Source organism: the organism of the source record quoted next, unplaced genomic scaffold (assembly GCF_019419815.1).
Source record: "Pyrus x bretschneideri cultivar Hongxiangsu unplaced genomic scaffold, Pyrus_bretschneideri_v1 Contig83, whole genome shotgun sequence".
Taxonomy (NCBI): Eukaryota; Viridiplantae; Streptophyta; class Magnoliopsida; order Rosales; family Rosaceae; genus Pyrus; species Pyrus x bretschneideri.
The window spans coordinates 623,429-637,238 of record NW_025999824.1 but is presented as its reverse complement, the minus strand read 5'-3'; positions in this window follow the sequence as shown (position 1 = coordinate 637,238).

The window sequence follows — 13,810 nt, the reverse complement described above, 5'->3', positions numbered from 1 at the left end:
TGTCTCATCATGTCTTGCCTCCATTATCCATCAAGAGAATACAGGTAAACAGTTGGAAAACAAGTAGTCAAGTACTATATGGCGGGGTAAAAGTTTCCGAAAGAACAAGCTGATTAGCGAATTACTCAATTAACTTAAGCTGGCATGACCGAAATCGTGTAATTCAATTTTGTCAAAACATCTTACTTGACTCAATCAACAGGTACAATACTAAAAGGCTTCAACTATAACTAACCTAAATAAACATTTACTTGAGGTACAAAAAGAACGCTTCACGTCACACAGTGGCGGAGCCAATGCGGGGGCATGGGGCTTCCTTGACCCCAATAGATTTATAAGTTAGCCCTTTATAAAAATATTTGACCCTTTAATAAACTTTCAATTTTCCAATCCTGCCCTTTTCTATTAGAAAATTGACTTTTCCCAGAACTCATTTCTCACACTATCAGAAAAGTGACTTTTCCTAGAACCCAGTCCACACCAGAACCCAGCGCACACCAGAACCCAGCAATCTCTCTTGTTCTCCAGGTGCGTTCTTCCGACCCAGCGATCTCTCTTGTTCTCTAGGTTGCATTCTTCCGGCTCGGCATCCTTCCTCTAGTAAGTTTCTCTAATTTGAAATTTCATATTTATTTGTTTGAGTTTTTAAATTTGGAGAGGGGGGAATCTGAGTGAAAGAAGGGTGAGAAATTTGAAACCATCACAAGAAAAATTGAATCAATTCACTCATGTTAATTAATTCATGTATTGTAATTCTAAACCAAAATGAATGATAACAATATAAGATTTTAGCATACGATGATGAAGTTGTAGCAGGAAAAAGATAAGGCAATCAAATGGAAAATAAAGGAATAAGACAAATTCAATCACATGTAAAATGAAATCTGAATTGCATAATAAAATGGATAAGGGAAGGAAAAGGTCTGGGTATTAGACTTAATATATTTCATAAACAACTAAAAACACTAACTTGAAAGAATCCATAAATTATGCTCAATTGATATAGTACTTGAAGTCAACATGGCATGTAGGAAACTGATTATGCAGAGTGATGCTGCAAACTGATTCTGCAGAGTGATGCTGCAAACTGATGTTGCAAATTGATACTGCAAACTGATTCTGCAGATTAATTGTGGGGTTTATCTTAAGGTTTGTGGGGTTTGTATTGGTCTGTGATTATGTGAACTCTGCTTCTGTTAATTTGATCAAATTTATATTATGTTGTTGACTCTTTTTGGTATTATTTAAAACAGTTATGGGGAGGTATTTTAAGAGAAAATCAACCGAAGATAACCTCTCACCCTTTACAACGGATATTCCTGAAAGTTCAAATGAAAATAACATAGAAAGTATACTGGCAAATCTTCCAAGAGATCTTGGGCTTCGACTGCGGATATTAGAATATGATCCAAATATTAGAGATCAAGTCTGAAGAGCTTATTTACAAAGGGAATTGTTTCAACCTCAAACCCATCAATTTCCATATACGTCATTTGCAGGAGTACAATGCCGTTTCAATCTGCAATGGTTTGATGACTTTCCTACTTGGTTGGAGTATAGCATATCCAAAAATGCTGTTTTTTGTCAAAGCTGTTATCTCTTCAAGCTAGAGATTCCTGAGCAAGCAAGTAATGATAATTTTACTAGCAAAGGGTTTCATAATTGGAATAAAAAATGTCGACTTCAAGTTCATGTTGGAGGTCCTAATAGTGCTCACAACCAAGCTTTACTTCATTGTGAAGCTTTAATGAATCAGAATCAACATATTAAAACAATTGTCCACAAGCAGTCGAATCAAGCACGTATTGATTATTGCACTCGTTTAAATGCATCAATTGATTGCATTCACTTGTTATTGCGACAAGGTCTTGTTTTTCGCGGTCATGATGAAAGTGAAGATTCAAGCAATAAGGGTAATTTTCTTAAGCTTTTAAAGTTTCTTGCAGATCATAATGAGGGTATTAAAAATGTGGTGTTTAAAAATGCTCCTGAAAATCTCAAGTTAACATCACCTGAAATTCAAAAAGATTATGTGTATGCAGCAGCATGTGAAACCACCAATGCTATCATGTTTGATATTGGTGATGATGCTTTCTTTTCTGTTTTGGTTGATGAATCGCATGATATATCAGTCAAGGAGCAAATGGCAGTTGTACTTTGCTATGTGAATACCAACGGACAAGTAGTTGAAAGATTTGTGGGCATTAAGCATGTTCCTAATACCACTACTTTTTCACTTAAAGAGGCAATTAATCAGTTCTTCTCTATAAATGGATTAAGCATATCTAGATTGCGTGGACAAGGTTATGATGGGGCTAGCAATATGCAAGGTGAGTTTAATGGCCTTAAGACACTTATTTTGAAAGAAAATGAAAGTGCATTTTATATTCATTGCTTTGCACGTCAACTTCAACTTGCTCTTGTAGCCGTGGCAAAAAATCATATTCAAATTGACTCTTTTTTCTGCTTGGTTAATAATTTGTTACTATTGTCGAAACATCATGTAAATGTCAAGACATGGTTAGAGAAAGACAACAAGCCAAAGTTATGGAAGCTATTCAAAATTATGAGCTTCCAAGTGGGCAAGGCTTGAACCAAGAAACTAGTCTTAAACGTGCAAGTGATACACGTTGGGGCTCACACTATGGTACCTTGGTAAGCTTGATTAATATGCTCTCTTCTGTAATTGAGGTGCTTGAGATGATTGTAGATGATGGTGTAAGTCTTGATCAAAGAGGTGAAGTGGATATGTTGTTGAATCTTTTGCAATCTTTTGATTTTGTCTCTAGTCTTTTTCTGATGAAAGATATATTAGGAATCACAAATGTGTTGTCACATGCATTGCAAAAGAAAGATCTTGATATAGTGAGTGCTATGGCTTTAGTCAAAGCATGTAAGCAACAACTACAAGCAATCAGGGATAATGCATAGGATGCTTGGCTTGATAAAGTTTCTTCTTTTTGTGGCAAACATGATATTGATATTCTTGATATGAATGATATCTTTGTAGCTTGAGGGAGGTCACGGCATAGAGTTGAAAATTTGACAAACCTTCATCACTACCATGTTGATCTCTTTATTGATGTTATTGATAAGCAACTTCAAGAGTTGAACAGTCGTTTTAATGAGACAAGTACAGAGTTGCTTCTTTGTGTAGCATGCTTAAGCCCAGATGACTCATTCTCAACTTTTGACATTGAAAAGTTAGTTCGACTTGCTCAATTTATCCAAAAGATTTTTCTGATATGGAGCTCACACTTCTTGAAGATGAACTGAAGAATTATATTTTTGATATACGTTTGCAAATGAATTTTCTGCGTTGAAAGGAATTAATAGCCTTGCACAAAAGTTGGTGGAGACAAAGGGGGATAGACAGTATCCCTTGGTGTACTTGCTAGTGAAATTAGCATTGATTTTACCTGTTACGATTGCTTCAGTTGAAAGAGCTTTTTCGGTGATGAAAATTGTGAAGAATCCACATCGTAATAGGATGGGTGATCAATGGTTGAATGATAGTTTGGTTGTGTACATTGAGAAAAATGTATATGATTCTATTAATAATGATGTTGTAATATGACGTTTCCAAAATATGAGAACACGTCATGGACAATTATAAATGAAAGTATATCAATTTTTGAAAGCTAGTTTTTGACCCCATTGTCTTAAATTCCTAGCTCCGCCACTAACATTACATATGGCGAGTGACATGAGTCATGATCACACGCACTAATCAATCTCAATATTACTGACTTACCGTGTAATGACTAATTACCACAAGAATGTTCCAACAATATATCAATCAAGTGTCCGAAGTTTCCCAGAATTGATCCTATATATTTAACTAGATAAGCTCATCTTTCGACATTTGAGTATAATTCAAACACAGAAAAAGGAAAAAAGTTCCGAAATTTTCCAATTCAAATCAACACTTGCAATGGCACTTACACCTTCAACGACAGTATATAGCGTGGTTGGCGGCGACAATGTTTACATTGTCGTTTCCTTCTGTAGCTCACCGGGTACTGGAGCAAACCGGACGCAACCTAGTTGAGAGCTGGAGACAACGCCCTTCTGTTTTCTGGTTCGGAAGGGGCTGGGTGAAATACGCGAGGAGGGATGGAATTTTAAATTTCTTATTTAAAAGAAAGCAAAAAAAAAAGGTTTTTTTGTTTTTTTAGAGGGGGGACCCAACATTTCAAATTAAAAAATTTTCTTATTTTTACGCAAGCAACATTGGGAGGATGGAACTCAACTCGGGTGAAGAATAAATACTCTTGATCAATTATTTTGTGATGTAGAGCAGCTAGCGAAAAAGGTAAAAAAACAATTGGAGTGCTGCAAACTTGAGAGCACAATAGCAACCAAGTCTAATAGTTTTTTATTTTATATTTTTGTTTCCCTTCTTAGCCCTTCTAGAGTTTGTTTTATTGTAAACTATAAATACACCTTCTTGGCGTATTGTTAGGGGCCTTTTGATTTTCCATTGAATAAAAATCAAGATTAATTTGCTCAAGCTTCTGGTGCTCTAGATTCTATTTAAGGGTGACCGTTCGTGATCCCTTTTCTTTTAACTTCCGCTGTGTCAAATGGCATCCGAGCCTAGGTTTAATCCGATCGATGGTGAATGATCATGGTAGAGTTAACCTTATAAGTTTTGTAGATGTGAGTCGGGAACTTATTGTCATGGAGGGACGTATGCAAGGAGATATGGATGAAATACGACAGATGATTGCTAACCTCGTTGTGCATAACGACAGGGACAATATGAGAAACAATAACGATCGACAACTCGTGGCTAGTGGTGAACGGGCAATATGAAGGCCTTGTCCTTCTAATAAAGTAGATTCTAGTTAAGAAGATGAAGAAGTTATGGATCAACTTAGAAATATCATAGAGGAAACGAAGAAAATTGAGATCTCAACTTTCAGTGGGACAACATCCATCGAAGACTTTCTGGATTGGTTGTCTGAGTGTGAGAAGTTCTTTGCTTATGCAGAAATTGCAGAAGCACGACAGGTAAAGGTTGTGGCTTGGAAGTTAAAAGGAAGTGTCATTGTGTGGTGGGATAAGCAGCAAGCCGCCAGTGTTCGACAAGGGAAGCGACCTGTACAGTCATGGCGTGAAATGCAATCCATGTTCAAGGACCGTTTTCTACCTAGAAACTATGAGCAAGTTTGTTTGAAAAGTACCATGGATATGTGCAAGGAACTCATTTTGTTCAAGAGTATTCTCAGGAATTCTTCAATCTTGCTGCAAGGAATCGGCTAACTGAGTATCCGGTGTAACAAACAGCAAGATATCTTCATGGATTGAAGGCCAATATACGTGACCGCATAGGCCTGCAATGTGTGAACACCCTTGCAGAAGCTAAAAAGTTAGCTGTTAACGCTGAGTTGTTGGAGAAAAATAAGAGTAATTAGGTTCGCTGGGTACAGAAAGAATTGGTGAGATTCGGCCAATGCAGGCAGTTCTAACAAGGCCAGGGAATGAGAGCAACATACCAAGACACCCGAAAATTCAACAGAAACTGTCCCTCGAAGCTCCAACCGTTTTCAAAATTATTCTCGTGGACCGATAATATAAACAACCCCTATACCAAGTTTCGGGGAGAAAAGTGCTACAAGTGTGGTAGCTTTAAGCATGCCACTAGTGTTTGTAGGGGACGCAAGACAGTAACCCGAGTGGAAGAAGAGCTGGAGATGGTAGAAGGGGGTGTGACTGAAGAAGATTATGAGGAGGAAGGTGATGAACTTGCCCTAGTGCTTCAACATGTCCTATACTCAAAGCCTAATGAAAACACTCAGACACCAGATTTTATGATCCAAGTGCACGGTTAATGATAAAGTTTGCCAATTGGTGTTAGATGGCAGTAGCTGCGAGAATTTTGTGTCACGAAAATTGGTGAATCACTTTCAGTTATCAACCGAGAAACATCCTCACCCAAATCTTGTGGGTTGGATTAAGAAGGGACCGAGTCAAAAGGTGACAGAAACTTGTAAAGTTCCCATATCAATCGGAAAATACTACAAGGATGAAGTAATTTGTGATGTTGTAGACATGGATGGCACTCATGTGTTACTAGGCAAGCTGTGGATGTGGGATAGAGGCGTCACGCAGTGAGGTAGAGAAAATGTTTACAGATTCACATGAGGAACGCATTTGATTACTATGTCTCCCAATGGCCGGTCTTCGGTTGCAGAAACTAAAAGAGCTGGACCAAAGTTGATTACCTTAATCAATTATGAGCGGGCAGTAGTAGCAGAAGTCAAGGAAACCAAGCAAATTTGCGTGGTTGTTATGAAAGGTTTACTACTAGCTGAACCTATTTTTAAGGCTTCATTGGTTCCTCCACTAGTGCAAGAAATACTGCAGGGTTTTGATGATTTGCTTTCGGAAAAGCTGCCAAATGAATACCACCTATGCGAAACATCCAACATCAAATTGACTTAATCCCTGGGGCCAATTTGCCCAATTTGCCACATTACAGGATGAGCCTAAAAAAGAATGAGATTTTGCATGAGAAATTAAAGAGCTATTCCAGAAAGGATTTATTTGGGAAAGTCTAAGTCCTTGTGCTATTCCCGTGCTTCTTATCCCAAAGAAAGACAAGTCATGGAGGATGTGCATTGGTAGCAGGGCCATTAACAAGATCACGATCAAGTATCGTTTCCCTATTCCTCGTTTGGACGACACGTTAGATAAGTTATACGACATAATGATATTCTCCAAACTAGATTTGCGAAACGGGTACCATCATATTAGAATTAAACAAGTGGATGAATGGAAAACGACATTCAAAAGTAAGGATGGATTGTATGAATGGCTAGTTGTGCCGTTCGAACTATCAAACGTATCTAACACCTTTATGCAACTCATGAATCAGGTGCTATGACCTTTTATCGATTCTTTTGTTGTTGTTTACTTTGATGATATTCTCATTTATAGTAAATCCGAACTTGAGCATTTGGAGCATTTGAGGATAGTGTTGGAAGCGTTGCAGAACAACAAGCTCTTTATTAATCTGAAGAAATGCAGTTTTCTCACTTCCAAGTTGATATTTCTTGGCTATATTGTGAGTTCTGAAGGAATTCATGTTTATGAAGACAAAGTAAAAGCGATCCATGATTGGCCAGCTCCCAAAAATGTCTCCGAACTGCACAGTTTCCATGGGCTAGTAACGTTTTATCGGTGTTTTGTGCACAATTTCAATACCATGGTAGCCCCGCTAACCAAGTGATTGAAGAAAGGAAAGTTCCGTTGAGAGAAGGCCCAAGAGAAGAGTTTTGGACTGATCAAAAAAAAGCTCAGCACTACTCCAATTCTAGCCTTGCCTAATTTTGATAAAGTTTTTGAAGTTAAGTGTGATGCCAGTGGAGTGAGAACTGGTGTTGTCATTTCTCAAGACAAACGGCTTGTAGCCTTTTTCAGTGAGAAGCTTAGCAACGCTCATAAAAAATGGAGTACATACGCTCAGGAATTCTATGTCATCGTCCGCACCTTACGCCAATGGGAACACTACTTTGTGGGTAAAGAGTTTGTCCTTTACACAGATCATCAGGCTTTAAAATGGGTTAACAGTCAAAAGAGTGTGGACAAGATGTATATGCGGTGGATGATTTATCTCCAGAAGTTTCCTTTTGTTATTAAACACAAGTCTAGAGTCATGAATCGAGTGGCCGATGCGTTGAGTCGTCAGGCACAACTTCTAATAACATTACAACAAGAAATTGTTGGGTTTGAGTTTCTGGCCAAAATGTATAAGGATGATGAGGACTTCAAAAGTATTTGGGCTTCTTGTCTACGCAATCAACCCATTTCAGATTACCATGTAGCAGATGGTTTTCTCTTTCGCGGCAACGCTTTGTGTATCCCACGGTGCTTCTTGTGAGAAAAACACATCCGTGATTTGCATGATGGTGATTTAAGCAGACATTTGGGGCATGACAAAATGATCGCAAGCTTGATTGCACGTACTATTGGCCTCAACTCAAGAAAGATGCTAACAATCTTGTTTGCAGGTGCTATGTTTGCCAAACTTCTAAAGGTCAGTCTCAAAACATCGGTCTTTATATGCCTTTGCCTATTCCTGAAGATATATGGCTAGACTTCTCTATGGACTTCATGTTGGGACTCCCTCGCACCTAGAGGGGTGTTGACTCTATCTTTGTGGTGGTTGATCGTTACTAAAAAATGACTCACTTTATATCCTGTCAAAAAACCTCCAACGTTGTCCCACATCGCTCAACTTTTCTTTCGCGATATTGTGCGACTCCATGGAGTGTCGTAATCTATTACTTTTGACCGTGATACAAAATTTCTTAGTCATTTTTGGATTACCTTGAAGAAATTAATTGGTACCAATTTACGGCGTAGTACTACGACTCACCCACAAACGGATGGTGAAACCAAGGTTACAAACCGCACCTTGGGTAACATGGTTTATAGTGTTTGTGGCGATAAGCCAAAATAGTGGGACCTTGCTCTTTCTCAAATCGAATTTGCCTACAACAATGCTGTTCACAGCGCAACTAGCAAGTCTTTTTTCTCCCTAATCTATACTTCTGTCCCCAAGCATGTAGTGGACCTCATCAAGCTCCCTAAGGGTCCAAGTGTGAGTGTGATAGCTCAAAAGATGGCAGAAAACATCTAGGCTGTTAAGGCAGAGGTTCGTGAGCGTCTAGCACGGACAAATGCAAAATACAAAGCGGCTGACCAACATTAGCGTCCCCATGTGTTTCAGGTCAGTAACGTTGTCATGGTGTTTTTTAGGAAAGAAAGATTTCCAATCGAGACTTACAGCAAGCTCAAGCCTTGCAAGTATGGACCCTATAAAATTGTACAGAAGATTCATGATAATGCTTATGTTGTGGATCTTTCTTCTTCTATGGGCATTTCTCCTACCTTCAATGTTGCTGATTTATTTGAGTTCCATTCGGATGATGAGCCGTTGTATATGAATGCTAACTCGAGGATGAGTTCTTTTCATGAAGGGGAAACTGATGTAAAGCAGCTAGCGGAAAAGATAGAAAAACAATTGGAGTGCCGCAAACCTGAGAGCACAACAGCAACCAAGTCTGATGGTTTTTTATTTTATATTTTTGTTTCCCTTTTTAGCCCTTCTAGAGTTTGTTTTATTGTAGACTATAAATACACCTTCTTGGCGTATTGTTAGGGGCCTTTTGATTTTCCATTGAATAAAAATCGAGATTAATTCTCTCAAACTTGTGATGTTCCAGATTCTATCTAAGGGTGACCGTTTGTGATCCCTTTTCTTGTAACTCCCGCTATGTCATTTTGTCAATCTAACTTGTTCAGGCATTTTTGGCATTCGCTTGATTGCAAATTTTAAGCCATAACTATTAGAGATGGTTTTACTGTGAGATTGTCACTCACATATCAACAAGGTTTGCCTTTTTCTAGAACTGCTTCAACTATTTTATTTCTTTTGTTAATTAAAAAGAATGTAATGAACCAAATTAAAAAATAATAATAATAATAAAGGGAATGAATGGGACTTCCTTAGACTTGGGTTTAAAAACTTTTATTCCTCCAATTTTTTTTATTAAAGAATAGCTTTTTACTAATAAAATGCAATTTCTTAGAAATTTAGTTATCTAAGGGCATTTTTGGTATTTTGAATAGATAGATAACGCCATCCATTAGTTTTTATTTTTATTTTTTATACACAACACCTAATTTGCAAACTTTGTTTCATTTTATGGAATTGACTACAATACTTAAATTTATTTAAGGATAAATTACATTTCATCAGGTTTGGGGTCGATTTCAATTCCTTACAACATCTTTAAAACATTTCAATTTCATACATTTACTATCATTTTATTTCAATTTCATACATACATTAGAAAATCTGTTAAGTAAACCGTTAAGTGATGATGTGGCAAATAAGGGATCTCCATTTGTGTTGACACGGCTGCCATGTAGCTAAACACTTAATAAAAAATTTAAAATTTAAAAAAAATTAATTAAAAAAAGCCCATTCGTCTTCCCCACCTTTTCTCCCCACCCGAGCACACCCTCCTCTAAGTTGTTTGACCGTGCTGGCCTCATGTCTTTCATCTCTGCCAGGCTACTATTGAGACCATCATTCTCGGCGGTACGCTCCGGTCGATTCCCGAGCTTCTCAGTGGAGCGTCCACTCCCGACGAGGCCTCCAAGGACGATGTCGATAGCGTCACTATCTCTATGAACATGTGGAGGCTTCAAGATCTAAGTCACAACTCTGGTTCCTCCTCTCGGTTCACCAGCTCCTGATCCGCCAGGGCCTCCTCGCTGAAATACAAGCGATCCATCGCAGCCGACGAATCCTCCACCAAGTTACTTCAGCTCCAACAACACGCAGATCTAAATCTCTGGTTAACCCCGACCCCATCTTTTAAACCCAAGCCCAATCTAGATACCCGACGACCGGGAACCCTGTCCATGAACTCGGATGAGTCCGACGTCACCACGTGCTTCGAGAGTGGTTTGAAGATCAACACTCGTACTCTTACGCCGTTGTTCCCCTGAGGAATTTTCCCATCAGCCAATTTTTTGTTGGTGAATCTGAGGCGACCATATGAAATTGAAATACGGGGTGTGCTCGGGTAGGGAAGATGAACTGGGTTTTTTGGATGGGAGGAGAGGAGAAGACAGTGGAGGAGGGTGGAGGAATGGGATTCTGGGTTAGGGGTGTGCTTAGGTGGGGAGAAGGGGTGGGGATGACCAACTGGGTTTTGGCTTTTTTTTTTTTTTTTTCTTTTTTTTTTTTGAGAAAATTAGAATTAGATGCTTCATTTTAGACTTTTGTAGATTAAACATTTATGCTTTTTGAGTTTTTGATTAAGCTTTTGAAACATTTGATTAAGATACTTAGACTTGAACTACTTCAGATTAATTGAAATCAATTTACATTTAAATATCTGCTATATATTTTAAATAATTTCAACTATATTTAAGTTTAAAAATTTAAACTTTTCAAATCTAAATGTACACCCACGCCAAATGGAAATGTACCAACATTAAACGAAAAACGTACCAACGTCAAACAAAAACGTACCAACCCGAATTAAAACGTACCCAATTATAAACTATATTAAAATAAATATTCATCTTTTTGGAATGTTTTAAAATATGTTTGATTTATACACAATGCTCTAGATAGTCTTGTTTTTTGGTAGATAAGTCTCTAGAACAACTTTTAGTTGATCGGAGATAAATCCTTATTATTGTAGATAATGCTAAATAATAACGATAAATCATATAATTTTGAATTAACAAAAAGGTTATTATTCGTTGATTAATAACTCTTTCTAGAAAGAAAAAAATAATTAATTAAAGTAATTTAAACTTTTACATTGTTAACGACTCTTTCTATAAAAAAAATAATAATTAAGTAAAGTAATTGCTCATTATTAGAACAAAAAGTAATAAAACTTATGTTTTGAAAACAAACGTACCAAAAATTCAAATGTACAAAAAGCTAAATGTACAAAAAATTGAAATGTACCAAGAAGCCAAATGGACCAAAAATTGAAATGTACCAAGTAATTAAATGTACCATTATAATCAAACGTACCTAACAACACATTTTGTTACATTCTATTTAATTTACTAAAATAAATATTTTAATAAAAAATAAAAAAATCTTAAATTATTATAATAAGAGATGCATAAAAATAGGAGGAAAAAAGGGACTACTAACGTGAATAGACTTCTAATGAAATAAAATTAAAGTACTAAAATTGTAGGGAAAATGTTTAATCAAATTTTCAAAAAGAATAGATATTTAGTCTATGACATTTCAAAATGAGGCGTCTAATTCAAAACGTCCCTTTTTTTTAAATTAATTATTTTAAATTTTAAATTTTAAATTTTTTATTAAATGTTTAGCCACGTCAGCACAAATGGATCCGCTTATTTGCCACGTCATCACTTAACGGTTTATTTAACAGATTTTTTAACGGATGTATGAAATTGAAATAAAATGATAGTAAATGTATGAAATTGAAATGTTTTAAAGATGTTGTAAGTAATTGAAATCGACCCCAAACATGAGGGGGTAAAATGTAATTTACCTTTTATTTAATGAATTACTATCCGACAATTATATATAATTCACATGAGTATATGTATTTAATACAATTACTGTCTAATCGTCAATATGGTGGTTGTATTAAATACCTGTAAGTATGGTAGCTAGATTAGATCCTTATTTTTAATACATGGATAATCATTGTGAAATTGTGACTTGTTTTAATATTAAAAATAAGGGTAAATATCAATTTACTACCCTCATGTTTCGTGGTTTTCAACATTTAGTACATCTAATTTTTTTTGTCCCAGAGTCATACCTAAAGTGTAAATTTTGGGACTCTCATACATCTGTTAGTCAAACTGTTAAATCTCCCGCTAAGTGCTAACATGGCGCCCATATGGACAATGATTAGACGCTACGTGAAAATTTTTAAAAAAAAAAATTTGTTGTCTTCTACCTCCGGCCCTTCCTCCCTTATCCCTCCATTCTTTCCTCTACACCAACCCACCAAACCCTTCCCCATCCATCTTCGATTCCACCCATCCACCCACCTATTAATTCCAAGGACAATCGCCCAGGGACAGATTTAGAGAGGGAGAGAAGACCACCACCCTAATAAACAAGCTTGGGAAATGGACACTGGAGCGACGGGAGTGGGTCTCGCCACAGCAGCCGCCGACGATCCGTTCAAGGGATAGTCGTTTGCCGCCATTTCGAATTGGAGTTAAGGCATTTCGCAGCGCTACCAGCACGTTCTATACAGATGGTTGGCGTGCCTGGTAGTGGCCTTAATCTACGTCTTGCGCGTGTACCTGTTCCAAGGCTTCTACATGGTGTCGTATGGCTTGGGGATCTACATTCTTAACCTTTTCATCGAGTTTCTCTCTCCTCAAGTCGACCCGGAGATCCACGGCCTTTCCTCTCCCGACGACCCCTTCCTCCTTACCCGCGGATCCGATAAATTCTGCCCCTTCGTCCGCTGTCTCCCCAAGTTAAAGTTTTGGTAATTTCCCCATCTCACTGTAAAGTTGTTGCCTTTGCGTTCAATTCGTGATTGCCCTGTTTGTGTTTGTCGAAATGCATTCAAGTTTTGTGAATCTGTCTCTGGGCAATTGTCCTTGAAATTAATGGGTGGGTGGGTGGGTGGGTGGATGGGTGGAATCGAAGATGGAAGGGGAAGGGTTTGGTGGGTTGGTGCAGAAGAAAGAATGGAAGGATAAAGGAGGAAGGGCCGGAGGTAGAAGACGACCATTTTTTTTTCTTTTTTTGGTTCCCAAATTTTTTTTTTAATTTTTAATTTTCACGTGGCGCCCAATCATTGTCTACATGGGTGCCATGTCAGCATTTAACGAGAGACTTAATAGTTTAACTAACAAATGTATGAGACTGTCCTAAAATTTACACTTTAAGTATGACTCTGGGATGAAAAAAAATTGATATACTAAATGTTGAAAATCACGGAACATGAGAATAATAAACTAATATTTACCCTAAAAATAAATACCACTAAACTAGAAGGTAATCGAATAAAGAAATACAATGATCAACCAAAAGTAGCTATAAATATTAAATTTAAGAAAAAAGGTAGTTGGTAAATCCATGTGACTCTTGCACCAAATCCACAACTTGCCGAATTTCTAGGTAATAGCAAAACGTCAACCAGCTTTAGTCGCTAATATACAACTCATAAATTTTTATTAATAAAAATTCATATTCCAAATATTTCACTTTTTTTTTTGAAGAGTACGACAATTCATTCATTGATAAAAGGAC